Here is a 15,547-nt window from a genome sequence, read left to right as displayed (position 1 = left end):
AATCAAAATTTGAAAAATGGTCAGCCATACAAAGGAGGTTATGGCAAAATTTTCTTAAATTTTGTAGAAATAAGTTTTATCTTTATGTTATTCAAAAAGAGTAATCCCCTTTGTTTGCGTATTCTAAAAGTGTTATTTTCATTCTATGCATAGAAAGATGCATATTAGAAATATTTTTATTATAGAAGCGTTATTTTTATTGGAATTAATTTCTATGCATAGAAAGATACATATTGAAAATATTTTTATTATAAAAGCGTTATTTTCATTAGAATTAATTTCTATGCATAGAAAGATGCATAAAGGAATTTATTTTTATTTCAAAAGAGTTATTCTCATTGATTTTGATTTTATGCAAAGAAAGATGCATAAAGGAATTTATTTTTATTTCAAAAGAGTTATTCTCATTAAATTTTATTTTATGCATAGAAAGATGCATAAAGGAAGTTATTTTTTATTTCGAAAGTGTTATTTTCCTTAAAATTGAATTTATGCATAAATAGATGTATAAAAGGATTTTTATAAAAGAGTTATTCCCTCAGAAGTTGATTTTTATAAAAGAATGAATGGATGGATAGGTGTGATGTGAATCAGATAAATGTGAATGAATGGATGGATAGATGTGATGTGAATCAGATAAATGTGAATGAATGGATGGATAGATGTGATGTGAATCAGATAAATGTGAATGAATGGATGGATAGGTGTGATGTGAATTAGATAAATGTGAATGAATGGATGGATGGATGTGGATGTATGTGAAGAATGGAAGTGGATGTATGTGAAAGAATGGATGTGGATGTATGTATGTGAAAGGATGGATGTGGATGTATGTGAAAGGATAGATGTGGATGTGTATGTGATAATTATGGATGTGGATGTATGTGTGAAAGGATAGATGTGGATGCGTATGTGATAAATATGGATGTGGATGTATGTGGAAGAATATATGTGGATGTGAATGTGATGGATCTAAATGAGAATAGAGGCGATGAGATGTGATGTAAATTGGATAGATATGAATGATAAAGGATGTGAATGAATGATATGGGATGTGAATGAATGTGTTAGCATGTGAATCAGGATGTGAATGAATAATAAGGGATGTGAATGAATATGATAACCAGTGAATCGGGATGTGAATGAATGATAAGGGATGTGAATGAATGTGATGGCATGTGAATCGGGATGAGAATAAATGGTATGGGATGTGAATGGATGTGATGTGATGTGAATCAGGATGTGAATAAATGAGATGTAATGTGAAACGGATGTGATAAGATGCGATGTAAACTGGATAGATGTTAATGAATGTGATGAGATGAGATGCATTGGTAAATGCGAGTGGATGAGATTTGATGAGGTTAATTGAGAAAAGAAGTGTTGAGATGGAAAATGATGTGATTGGATGAGAATGGAAAATGATGTGATTGGATGAGAATGGAAATGCTTATGAAATGAATGTGAATTAAGTAATGTAGATTGATGTGGAAAGAAGAGAGATTCGTTATAGAATTTGTATTTATGACATGTTTTTAAATGACTGTTTTATGTCAAGAATGCTGGGAAAGCATTTTGACTGTCTTGTGAATGAGGTCGTGGAGACCTAGCTGATAAAGTTGCAACAGCTGACGGAGAGTCAACGGAGGACGTCTCGCCGAGTTCTTGACCAGCCTCGGTTCGATTTGACTGTCTTGTGAATGAGGTCATGGAGACCTAGTTGATAAAGTTGCAACAGCTGTGACGGAGAGTCAACGGAGGACGTCTCCCCGAGTTCTTGACCAGCCTCGGTTCGATTTAAATGGTGAGCTTCTGGTATGGTGGATGAGGGACCAAGGAAGCGGCCTATGAGTGAAGCGCTAGGTTACCTGCGAAGGATTTTAGAGGGTGCTGACCATACGGTGCTCGGGCTCTAGGTCGTCGAGCGACGATATCCACACGTGCGTCGTAGAAGATATTAGAACAAGGAGTAAGAGTTGTTTTCTGAATTCGAGCGTGGATCTGGTTGATTGACCTTGCTGGTTACCTCAACGGATGAGTCCATGGCTCTTTTATATGGATCCATTGGTTGATCTTGTTGATCTTCAACAGAGATTCCATTTTGATGTGTGAATATATTGCTGGTTACTATGAGCTAGGAACTATCGAAAAGGCCCCTGCGTGGACAGGTGGTGAGCGTTCTGGTCCAATGATGCCATAGGTACACTGATGAAGAAATGATTAGAAATAAGGATTCAATCGAAGATTTTGACTATTATGATCAGTGACACAATGGTTTCATTAAAAGATTGTTTTTAGAAGATGCTGATTCTGTGAAAAAGGCAATTTCATATTGGGTGTGTAAGTGGTGGACTAGTTTTAAGTTTGCATGAATTTCCGACTAGGGGGCCTGGGAACTCTTTTCCCTGGTACCCAGGATAAAACCTAACCAAATTCCTAATTGGATCCCATCACTACAGTGGTTGCGCGGTTGGCTAACCCATGGGACTGGATGGGGTTAGGCTGGACTGATGGATCCCTAAAATGAGACTAAATTTCTTTTGGTACGATAGATGAAGTAAATCCCGGATAAAAATTGTTCTATAAAAAAGAATCAATGGCTGTGCCTCTCAATGAGGAAAAAAGTGTTGGTCTCTATGATCCAAGTGCAATCTTTCCCTTGATCTGACTATGGGACTTATGGGTTCGGTCAGGTCAGTTAGTTAAGGCTTTGGTCTCTATGATCCAAGTGTAATCTTTCCCTTGATCTAACTATGGGACTTACGGGTTCTGTCAGATCAGTTCAGATAGTTAAGGCTTTTGACTACGTTAGATAAAAGTTATCCTGGAGGAATCGCCCGTGCTTTTTGGGCAAGGGAAGTTTTTCCGAGTTCGGTTTTGGAAGAACCGATGGATTAGTCTCTTGTCAAGATATTCGTGGTCGAGGCCCCGAGTGTGGGACCCTGCCCTGCACAAGAAGTGCTACTTCCGCTGCTAGCACCCCAGAATTTGTTGCGCAGTGGGGTCAGGGATCTTACACAGCAGGTAAGTAATGTAGATTGATGTGGAAAGAAGAGAGATTTGTTATAGAAATTGTATTTATGACCTGTTTTGAAATGATTGTTTTATGTCAAGAATGCTGGGAAAGCATTTTGACCATCTTGTGAAAGAGCTAGCTGATAAAGTTGCAACAGCTTACAAAGAGTCAACGAAGGACATCTCGCATAGTAAGGTCGGCCGAGGTCTTGACCAGCCTCGGTTCGATTTAAATAGTGATCTTCCAATACAGTGGATGAGGGACCAAGGAAGCGGCCTATGAGTGAAGCGCTAGGTCACCTGCTGTGAAGGATCCTAGAGGGTGCTGACCATAAGGTGCTCGGGCTCTAGGTCATCGACGATACCCACACGTGCATCGTGGAAGATATTGGAACAGGAGTAAGAGTTGTTTTCTGAATTCGGGCATGGATCTGGTTGATTGACCTTGCTGGTCCTCAACGGATAAGTCCATGGCTCTTTTATATGGATCTGTTGGTTGATCTTGTGGATCTTCAACGGAGATTCCATTTTGATATGTGAATATATTGCCGGTTACTATGAGCTAGGAACTATCGAAAAGGCCCCTGAGTGGATAGGTGGTGAGCGTTCTGGTTGCCAATGATGTCATAGGTACACTGATGAAGGAATGATTGGAAATAAGGATTCAACCAGAGATTTTGACGATTATGATCAGTGACACAATGGTTTCATTAAAAGATTGTTTTTAGAAGATGCTGATTCTGTGAAAAAGGCAATTTCATATTGGGTGTGTAAGTGGTGTGACTAGTTTTACGTTTGCATGAATTTCCGGCTAGGGGGCCTGGAAACTCTTTTCCCTGGTACCCAGGACAAAACCTAACCAAATTCCTAATTAGATCCCATCACTACAGTGGTTGGGATGTTGGCTAACCCATGGGACTAGATGGGGTTAGGCTGGACTGCTGGATCCCTAAAATGAGATTAAATTTCTTTTGGTATGATAGATAAAGTAAATCCCAGATAAAAATTGTTCTATGGAAAAGAATCAATGGCTGTGCCTCTCAATGAGGAAAAAAGCGTTGGTCTCTATGATCCAAGTGCAATCTTTCCCTTGATCTGACTATGGGACTTACGGGTTCGGTTAGATCAGTTCACTTAGTTAAGGCTTTTGACTACGTTAGAGAAAAGTTATCCTGGAGGAATTGCCCATGCTTTCTAGGCAAGGGAAGTTTTTCTGAGTTCCGTTTTGAAAGAACCGATGGATTAGTCTCTTGTCTAGATATCCGTGGACAAGGCCCCGAGTGTGGGTCCCTGTCCTGTACAAGAAGTGCCACTTCCGCTGCTAGCACCCCAAAATTCTTTGTGCAGTGTATAATAGGTATCAAGTAATGTAGATTGATATGGAAAGAAGAGAGATTCGTTATAGAAATTGTATTTATGACCTATTTTTAAATGACTGTTTTATGTCAAGAATGCTGGGAAAGCATTTTGACCATCTTGTGAATGAGGTCGTGGGTGGAGACCTAGCTGATAAAGTTGCAACAGCTGACTCAGAGTCAACGGAGGACATCTCGCGTAGTAGCAAGGTCGGTCGAGGTCTTGACCAACCTCGGTTTGATTTAAATGGTGAGCTTCCGGTATGGTGGATGAGGGACCAAGGAAGCAGCCTATGAGTGAAGCGCTAAGTCACCTGCGAAGGATCCTAGAGGGTACTGACCATACGGTGCTCGGGCTCTGGGTCGCCAACGATACCCACACGTGCGTCGTGGAAGATATTGGAACAAGGAGTAAGAGTTGTTTTTTGAATTCGGGCATGGATATGGTTGATTGACCTTTTGCTGGTCCTCAAACGGATGAGTCCATGGCTCTTTTATATGGATCTGCTGGGTGGTTGATGTTGTTGATCTTCAACAGAGATTCAATTTTGATATGTGAATATATTGCCGGTTACTATGAGCTAGGAACTATCGAAAAGGCCCCTGAGTGGATAGGTGGTGAGCGTTCTAGTTGCCAATGATGCCATAGGTACACCTATGAAGGAATGATTAGAAATAAGGATTCAACCGGAGATTTTGACAATTATGATCAGTGACACAATGGTTTCATTAAAAGATTGTTTTTAGAAGATGCTCATTCTGTGAAAAAGGTAATTTCATATTGGGTGTGTAAGTGGTGTGACTAGTTTTAAGTTTGCATGAATTTTCGGCTAGAGGGCCTGGGAACTCTTTTCCCTGGTACTCGGGACAAAACCTAACCAAATTCCTAATTGGATCCTTGTCATGAGAATATATTTTAAGTCCTCTAGAAAAATATTATTTATCCCCTCTTGAGTAATTTGGGGACGCCTAAATTACTCTTGCGTCATGCCGGCTAGGTTAATATCGTGGGTGATACCACTATAAATATTAATACGTGCGGTATATGACGTATGTTTGAGGCCACCTATGATTATTTCAGTTAGGTTTGTATGGCAGGGTGGTTCTTGGGGTACTTACGCCTGGTAGTCATGAGTTGGTGATGATTTGTGCCTGTTTAATATTTGTGGGATTAATTTAATAATTAATTGGGCTTAAATTTTCAGGTGATGAAGACTATGGGAATTGAAGAGTTTACTTTGGAAGAAATGTCTTGGTTCATCACATTTCATTTTTGGGAAGCATAGTAGCTATCAACCTTATCAAATGATTTTTCCATTTTGAACTTTAGGAAAGATACATTTATTTATGTGGAATTTATTAAAGCCTATGGCTTTACCCTAGTCCCAATTTGACACTCTATTTTTGTTAAAGAAGAGTGCCGTGCTCTCTAAAAAGCACATCTTGTATATTTTGGGGGCTATGGCCTAATTTTGGTGAAAAAGAAAGCTAATAAAGAAATACTCTTGTGTGGGGAGAGGCCACGCACAAGAGGGGGGAAGATTACACCCAATATGGTCTTTATGAGCTAAGTATTTTTAATTTTGTTTATGCGTTTAAATTTCAATTGATTTGATTTAGTTGAAGCTTACAAGCAATGGTTTTTATGATTGAATTAATTCTCTACTCTTCCACAATCAATTCCTAGAATAAGATTCCGGTTGCAGTGGTATCAGAGCTTGGGCTAGGAGATTTGTGGAGAAGGTAGGAAAGAGCTTCAACTTCTCAAAAATCAAGAAAGTGCAGGAATTTATCCAGTTGGACAGAAGGGTGTTTTTGTAGGTCTTTACCCAAAGGTCAAAGATTCAAAACTAGATCTATTCTCAAACCCACTCACCACCCTGCAAAACCATCCCTCTCTATCAAAAAGTGGTTTTTCCAAATACTAAGTGAAATCAAAATCTGACCGTATGGATGAAATCCTCATAGCCAAAAACCTCACAGGTTTCTCTCAGAAATCAGAAAGCTTCAAGCATGAGCAAATCTATAATGGACGGAGGAGGTAAATCTCTGTAAAAGCCATCAAAAATCACCAAGGAAATTCGTGGAGAAGGAGAAGCGCATGGCGGCAACCTGCCGGCGCAAAACGACGTGTGGAGAGATTTTACAAGCCTAATCCTCTCCATAATGTCTAATCAAGCTTAATCACTTTTTTTTTATCAAGTTTACTTTTCCCAATTCCCATACAAGTCACATCATCTTTTTGGAGCTTTTACTTTTCCTATTTTCAAATTTGAAGAGAAATTCAAAGGTTTCCAAATCTGAAAATTTCTGGGTGCAGAAAAGTGATTTACAGGTTTTTAAAAGGCTTGAAAATTGCCTAGAAAAGGCCAGAAACTTCCGAAATTGCTTCTGAAAAATTTTGAAAATTTTCAGAAAATATTACAGAGATTGGGCAAGGTTTATAGGACTGTTTCAGCAGGTTTCAAAGTGCAAAAAAATTATTTCATCAACAATTCGACTAGCCCAAGTCTCGTGAATCATGCGAAATCGTTCGGGATTTGTTTGAAGAAGACGACAATGAAGAAGAATCATTCGAGCAAGAGGGTAATTCCGATCCAGATTACTTAGAACAAGAAGGTAAACCTCATGTTCATTCTTTGCTTAAAATAAAAGGAACGATAAATGGACATGAAGTTCTTATTTTGCATAATGATGGTAGTACACATGATTTCATTTCTGAAAAGGCACTTAGAGCATTAAATCTTCATTCTTCACCTATGCACTATAAAGTCAAAGCAGCATTTACTGGAACAAAGTATAATTGCATGCAAGAGGTGAAAGGTTTGGATTTATGCATCAAGCCTTTAACAGAAAAGAGGGATTTCTTAGTTGCACCTTTACAAGGGGTAGATATAATTTTGGGTATGCCTTGGAGACACAAATACAATCCTATTATAGACTATGACACACATAGCATTTATTTAAGGAAGGACAATGAAAATATTATCTTCCAGTGTCAAGTCAAAGGAGAAATGAGTCCTTTGTTGAGTCACACTCAAGCAAAGAGAGCTCTAAGAAAAAGAGACAAGACTTATATGGTATGGGTTAACCAGCTTGATGCTGAGTCTGACACATCCAAAAGACCAAAGTTTGATCTTTTTATCTCCAAGTTTAGTGACTGTTTCATGGAAGATCTGCCTCCAGGATTACCTAAGTCTAGGCCTGAGGATCATAATATTGACTTATTGCCTGGAAATTCCCCGCCTTGTAAAGCTCCCTATAGAGTCAACAATTTAGAGCAAAGAGAAATCCAAAGTCAAATAGAAGACTTGCTAGAGAGAGGCCTTATTCGACCTAGTAGTTCACCTTTTGGAGCTCCAGTACTTCTTGTTAAGAAGAAGAACGAAACTTACCGAATGTGTGTAGACTATCGTGCATTGAATAAGATTACTGTCAAGAATAGATATCCTATTCCTAGGGTAGATGATCTTCTTGACAAGCTTAGAGGATCAAAGGTCTTTAGCAAGATTGACCTAAAGTTTGGGTATCATCAAGTTCGTATGACTCAGTCTGACATTTTCAAGACAGCTTTTAGAACCCAAACTGGTCATTATGAGTTTTTGGTTATGCCATTTGGTTTGACCAATGCTCTAGCTACTTTCAGTCGTATGATGAATCGCATATTCCTTAAGTTTCAAAGTTTTGTTATAGTGTTCTTTGATGACATTCTTGTTTTTAGCAAGGATCGACAAGAGCATGAACAACACTTGGAACAAGTGTTCAACCTTTTGAGAGAAAATGAATTGTATGTCAATCCTGAAAAGAGTTCTTTCTTTCAAGAGAAGATTGAATACTTAGATCATATAGTATCGGCTGAAGGGATTCGTGTAGATCCTAAGAAAATTGAGTGTATTGCTTCTTGGCCTACGCCTAAAAACATACATGATCTTAGATCTTTTCTTGGCCTATGTAGTTATTATAGGAAGTTCGTCAAGAATTTTGCTTGTATTACTCATCCTTTGACTGAACTCCTTAAGAAAGCTACAAATTTCAATTGGACTGAAAAGTAAGATAAATCTTCTGCAACACTCAAGAATGCTTTAACACAAGCACCAGTTCTAACACTACCTGATTTTCAAAGACCATTCTTTATAGTAGTGAGACTGATGCGAGTGGCAAAGGATTTGGAGCTATTCTTATGCAAGACAACCATCCTATTGCTTATCAAAGTAGAAAGCTTAAGCCTGCAGAGCAAAATTATAGCACATATGACAAGGAATTAGCAGCAGTAGTGCATGCTTTGAAAATCTGGAAGCATTACCTAATGGGTTCTGAATTTCTCATCAAGACAGATCAACAAAGCATTAGGCATTTGCTTACGCAACCTCTTATTTCAGATAGGCATATCAAATGGGCAGCTTTCATTCAAAGTTTCCAACCTATGATTCAATATCAACCTGGAAAAGAAAATGTTATTGCCGATGCTTTGAGTCGTAGACCAACTATCAACAACATTTCCATTATTGAAAGTGAACCATTTGTACTTATGAAAGAAACTTATGAAGTTGATCCAGATTTTTCTCAAATATGGATCAAATTGCGTGAAAACAATTGGACACCTCACGGAAGTTATTCTCATAATGATGGCTATCTTTTCTTTGAGAAAAGATTGTGTGTTACTCAACCTTATAGACAACTTGTCTTGGAAGAGATGCACCAACCACCATTTGTGGGACATAGAGGAGTTTCCGCAACACTTCAAGTAGTTTCTCGAGAATTCTATTGGCCTCATTTGAAGAATGATGTAGCTAAATTTGTAGCTGAATGTAACATTTGCCAAACAATTAAAAGCTAAATTTGTAGCTGAATGTAACATTTGCCAAACAATTAAAAGCTAAATTTGTTAGCTGAATGTAACATTTGCCAAACAATTAAAAGCTAAATTTGTAGCTGAATGTAACATTTGCCAAACAATTAAAAGCTAAATTTGTAGCTGAATGTAACATTTGCCAAACAATTAAAAGCTAAATTTGTAGCTGAATGTAACATTTGCCAAACAATTAAAAGCTACAAAGGCAAAGCTTTAGGATTGCTTATGCCTCTACCTATTCCTGATAGACCATGGGAACAAGTGTCTATGGACTTCATTACTGGCTTTCCTACTACTTCCAGTCACCATGACATGATTTGGACAATAGTGGATGTGGATGTATGAATAAGGATGTGAAAATGGATGTATGCATGGATGTGTGTAGAATAATGAATGTGAATGTGTATGGACAATAATGTGTCGTCGATATGAGTGAATGGATGATGATGAATACATATGAATGGAATGTGGAATAAGTAATGTGGACTAAGGAGGATAAAATGGAAAGACGAGAGTTTGATATAGAAACTGTATTTTGTGAACTGTTTGTAAATGACTGTTTTATGTCAAGAATGCTGGGGAAGCATTACAACCGTCTTGTGGATTAAGGTCATGGAGACCTAACTGATAAAGTTACAATTATTGACGGAGAGTCAATGGAGGACGTCTCGCGTAGCAAGGTCGGCCGAGGTCTTGACCAGCCTAAGCAAGCCTATTTCATTCCATGTAAAAAGACACTAACTTCTCAGCAAGCCGCGAACATATTTGTTAAGCAAATTTTTGTTCATCATGGACTACCCAAAGTGATAGTTTCTGATAGAGATTCTAAATTTTGTAGTCACTTTTGGGTTGCTCTTTTCTCAAACTTAGGCACTAAGTTAGATTTTTCTACGGCTTTCCATCCAGAATCGAATGGACAAACCAAATGTTACAAATAGCACTATCTTAGATATGCTTAGAGCCTATGTTTCCCAGCAACCTAGTGCATGGGATAAGTACATACACCTACTCTAAATTTGCTTATAATAATACTCCTCATACTGCTACTGGTCGAGCACCATTTGAGATCATCTATGGTAGAGCATTGCCTATTCCGGCTACTAGACTCTCTCATATGATTGAAGTTGCCGATCAATATGTTAGAGACTTTGATCGCATTCTATCTGAAGTGCGTGACTGTATTGCAAGAGCTCAAGAGAAGTATACATCTCAAGCAAATAGGAAGCGCAAAGATTTTTCATTTCAAGAAGGTGATTATGTACTTTTGAGAATTGAAAAACGTCGATTAAAGAGTGTGGAAAAATTCCCTGCAGCAGTGAAGCTAGCGCCTAGATATTATGGGCCTTAAAATCCTTCAAAAGATTAATGATGTGGCCTATAGATTAGAGCTTCCATCTAATTGGAATATCCACAATTCTTTTCATATCCATCTCTTGAAACCTTTTCGAGGAACACTTCCTACTCACCCAACATATGAGGAACCACCTCTTATTGAAGGAGAGGAAGAAGTACTAGTTCCTGATACTATCATTGACCAAGAGATAACAACAACAAGGACAGGTAATCAATACTTCAAGTATCTTTTGACTTTCAAGAATCATCCACAAGAAGATCCACAAGAAGATGCTAAATGGATGCCTGAGAAATTTTTTCGAGTTTACCCTGAAATTCTTCATTCTTTTCAAACCCAGCAAATCCGCAATTGAGGACAATTGCAAACTCAAGCAAGAGGGATGTCATGAGAATATATTTTAAGTCCTCTAGAAAAATATTATTTATCCCCTCTTGAGTAATTTGGGGACGCCTAGATTACTCTTGCGTCATGCCGGCTAGGTTAATATCGTGGGTGATACCACTATAAATATTAATACGTGTGGTATATGACGTATGTTTGAGGCCACCTATGATTATTTCAGTTAGGTTTGTATGGCAGGGTGGTTCTTGGGGTACTTACGCCTGGTAGTCATGAGTTGGTGATGATTTGTGCCTGTTTAATATTTGTGGGATTAATTTAATAATTAATTGGGCTTATATTTTCAGGTGATGAAGACTATGGGAATTGAAGAGTTTACTTTGGAAGAAATGTCTTGGTTCATCACATTTCATTTTTGGCAAGCATAGTAGCTTGCAACCTTATCAAATGATTTTTCCATTTTGAACTTTAGGAAAGATACATTTATTTATGTGGAATTTATTAAAGCCTATGGCTTTACCCTAGTTCCAATTTGACACTCTATTTTTGTTAAAGAAGAGTGCCGTGCTCTCTAAAAAGCACATCTTGTATATTTTGGGGGCTATGGCCTAATTTTGGTAAAAAAGAAAGCTAATGAAGAAATACACTTGTGTGGGGAGAGGCCACGCACAAGAGGGGGGAAGATTGCACCCAATATGGTCTTTATGAGCTAAGTATTTTTAATTTTGTTTAAGCGTTTAAATTTCAATTGATTTGATTTAGTTGAAGCTTACAAGCAATCGTTTTTATGATTGAATTAATTCTCTAGTCTTCCACAATCAATTCCTAGAATAAGATTCCGGTTGCAATCCTATTGGGACTCTGGATGGGGTTAGGCTAGACTGATGGATCCCTAAAATGAGACTAAATTTCTTTTGGTACGATAGATGAAGTAAATCCCAGATAAAAATTGTTCTATGGAAAAGAATCAACGGCTCTGCCTCTCAATGAGGAAAAAAGCGTTAGTCTTTATGATCCAAGTACAATCTTTCCCTTGATCTGACTATGGGACTTACGGGTTCGGTCAAATTAGTTCAGTTAGTTAAGGCTTTTGACTACGTTAGAGAAAAGTTATCCTGGAGGAATCGCCCATGCTTTCCAGGCAAGGGAAGTTTTTTCGAGTTCGATTTTGGAAGAACCGATGGATTAGTCTCTTGTCTGGATATCCGTGGGCTAGGCCCTGAGTGTGGAACCCCGAGTGTGGAACCCTGCCCTGCACAAGAAGTGCTACTTCCGCTGCTAGCATCCCAAAATTCGTTGCACAGTGGGGTCAGGGATCTTACACCATTTACCTTAAGTATGTTAAGAACCTAGTCTTACATTTGTAGGTTGCAAAGTTATATCTAAAGAGGAAGCTCTCAAAGGACAATCCCTAAAGAGATCAACTAACATGCAATCCTTACATAGAGCTTAGATTTGTCCTTTTTGAATCTTTTTTTGGGTATTTAGCAACGTGTTGCCTCCACACCCAAAGCATTTTATATTATTTCTTAATGCATATTGCAGTGTTGCATATAGAGGGATGTAGTTTCCCCTTTCATCCTCCATGTAATACCAGCATCGTGCTTCATATATTACTCTTCTTCCATCCTTCTCTTTAGTAAGAGACACGCTTCTTCTTTGTACTTTGCTCCCTCCTTTTGAGAATAAGGCTTTCTCTTCTCCTATTATTGCTAGCGTAGCCTTGCTTTATTCCTTTGCTCTTCCTCCATAAGAGCTACCTATTCTTGAAAATGTTGGGTCCAATTGGAAGGTTCTTGAAAGTAGCCACCAATAGCCGTTTGAAAGGTTCTTGAAAGCAGCCACCAATAGCCGTTTGAAAGGTTCTTGAAAGCAGCCACCAATAGCCGTTTGAAAGGTTCTTGAAAGTAGCCACCAATAGCCGTTTGAAAGGTTCTTGAAAGTAGCCACCAATAGCCGTTTGAAAGGTTCTTTTAAGGAGCCACCAATGGCCCATACCATTCCAATGTCATGGTTTTGAGAAGGATTGCTATTGTCTTTCCCTTCCACCGATGCACCAATGCTTGCAAGTTGATTCATTATGCTCATCTTGTTAACATGTGTGGGAAATGAATCCCCTTCTTCCATTTTGAGGCCCAAAATTTGAATCTTTAACCTTAAGTTAAGAGTTTTTACCTTCATCCCAAAAATATTTTCTGATTCATCCCAAGCGTCTTTTGATGTTTTAAAGTTGGCAATGTGATGTTTTTAAGTTGGTGATGTGATGTATGATTTTATCTCCTAAACCCAATGTAATTATGGGTAAGCCTTTTTCATCTCATCCCACCCATGCATTCTTAAATTCTTCATCCATGGGATACTTCTCTCTCCCACTTACTATGCCCCTTAGGTTCTCCCTCGTTAGCATATACTGACTTCTCTCTCCCACTTACTGTGCCCCTTAGGTCTCCCCTCATTAGCATATAGTTGTCTCACTTGCCAAGTATGAAAGATATTACCATTGAATTTTTTAACGAGGTAGGATGTTGGCATGATTCTATGTGTCTTGGCAATTAACGTGTCTGATGCTAGTGTCTAGCCCTTTTATAACGAGAGATTAATGTAACGGAAAGTGTTAATTAGCTTAGTTAGCCCAAATACTTTAAAAACCCAAATTGTTAATTTTTACAAATGTACCTCATTTTTGGATAGGGAGTTTGAGCTATCACAAATGAGAGGGGAAACACATACAAGGATGTAGCAATACCTTAATTAGATGTGCTAGGATCTACACCCTAAGGTACATGCCATGAATGGACCACTCTAGTTGCCTTTATACAACAGGCACACCATGTAGATATGACTTGGAATTTTACACAAGGGTAGGGATTACGTTTGCAATTACAAGGTAAGGGTCATGCCCTTTTTCCATCTAGAAGAGTTGGTTGAGATTGCTTCCTTCATGGGAAGCCTCATTGTCATCTCCTTCTTTGTTGATCATCATGTTGGCCTCCTCGGCCCGCTTCTTACGCTAGCACTTCCTAGCCATGTGTCCTACCTTCTTGCAGTAGTGGTGCATGACTTTGCTCTTGGCTCCTTTTGTGTACTTTGGCCCTCCTCTTGAGAAGAGAGCTTTCTCTTCTCTCGTTGTTTGTTAATGTAGCCTTGCTTTTATGTCTTTGGTCCTCCTCTTGAGAAGAAGGCTTTCTCTTCTCTCGTTGTTATCAATGTAGCCTTACTTTTATGCCTTTGCTCTTCCTCTAGAAGAGCCACTTCTTTTCCTGCAAATGTTGGATCCGGTTGGAAGGTACTTGAGAGTAGCCCCACCAATTGCTCATCCTCTTTCAATCTTCTCTCGTTGTTATCAATGTAGCCTTGCTTTTATGCCTTTGCTCATCCTCTAGAAGAGCCACTTCTATTCCTACAAATGTTGGATCCGGTTGGAAGGTACTTGAGAGTAGCCCCACCAATTGCTCATCCTCTTTCAATCTTCTCTCGTTGTTATCAATGTAGCCTTGCTTTTATGCCTTTGCTCATCCTCTAGAAGAGCCACTTCTATTCCTACAAATGTTGGATCCGGTTGGAAGGTACTTGAGAGTAGCCCCACCAATTTCTCATCCTCTTTCAATCTCATGCTTTTGAAAAGGATTGCTACATCCTTCTCTTCCACCGATGCTTGCAAGTTGATTCATTATGCCTTTCATCTTGTTAACATGTGCGGGAAATGAATCCCCTTCTTTTATTTCAAGGCCAAAAATTTGAGTCTCTAAACTTATCTTAGAGTTTTTCCCTTTAGCCCCAAAAAGATTTTCCTATTCATTATCATAAGCTTCTGTTGATGTTTTTAAGTCGGTAATGTGATGTATGACTGAATCTCCTAAACCCAATGCAATTATGACTAAGCCTTGGCTTTCACTTACCAAGTATGAAAGCTATTACCATTGGATAAGATGTTACCATGATTCTATACAATGAATAAGGGAGAAATGCAATGGCAAGTGTTATTCAGCCTAAGTAGCCAATATACTAATCTGTAAAATTTTCAAATATGTACTAAGCTTAGATTGGATGGGGAGTTTGAGCTATCAAATGAGAGAGGAAATGTGAAATAAACACATACAAGGATATAGCAACACCTTAATTAGAAGTCCGAACTCTCAATTGCTCCAATAATCCACTCTAATTAGCAGTGATAATGAGATTACTAAAAGATCACAGATTTTGCCACAGTTATAACTCAGATTTGAGAGGTATTTGGAGGAATTTTGGTGTAAACGAGACTTCCAAAACTTCACTCAAAGCAAGAAGAAGCCTTATATACCTTCAGTTTACACCCTAGCACTCAATATTACCGGCTTTTAAGCTCTCCAAAAGAGAGTACAAATTTGCACATAACATTGCTTTCTTGGGCTCTTTTGTTTTGCTTTGATTTGCCTCTAGAACTCGAGGGGATGATCCTCAAAGCGTTGAGAGGTCGAGGGCAGCTCAAATCATAGTACAAGTGCTTCAATAATGAGATTTTAAGCAGGATTTGAAGGTGGGCAATGGTGAAAAATGGATTAGCAGATTGATTAGTGCTTAATTGTAAATAACTAATAGAGTTGATGAGATGCTTAAGATCGACGAGGGGATGGTGGAGCTCTGATACCATGT

Source organism: Cibotium barometz, chromosome 14 (assembly GCF_041138505.1).
Source record: "Cibotium barometz isolate CiBa-2024 chromosome 14, ASM4113850v1, whole genome shotgun sequence".
Lineage (NCBI taxonomy): Eukaryota > Viridiplantae > Streptophyta > Polypodiopsida > Cyatheales > Cibotiaceae > Cibotium > Cibotium barometz.
The sequence above is the reverse complement of the archived record's forward strand: the minus strand, read 5'-3'. Positions refer to the sequence as shown.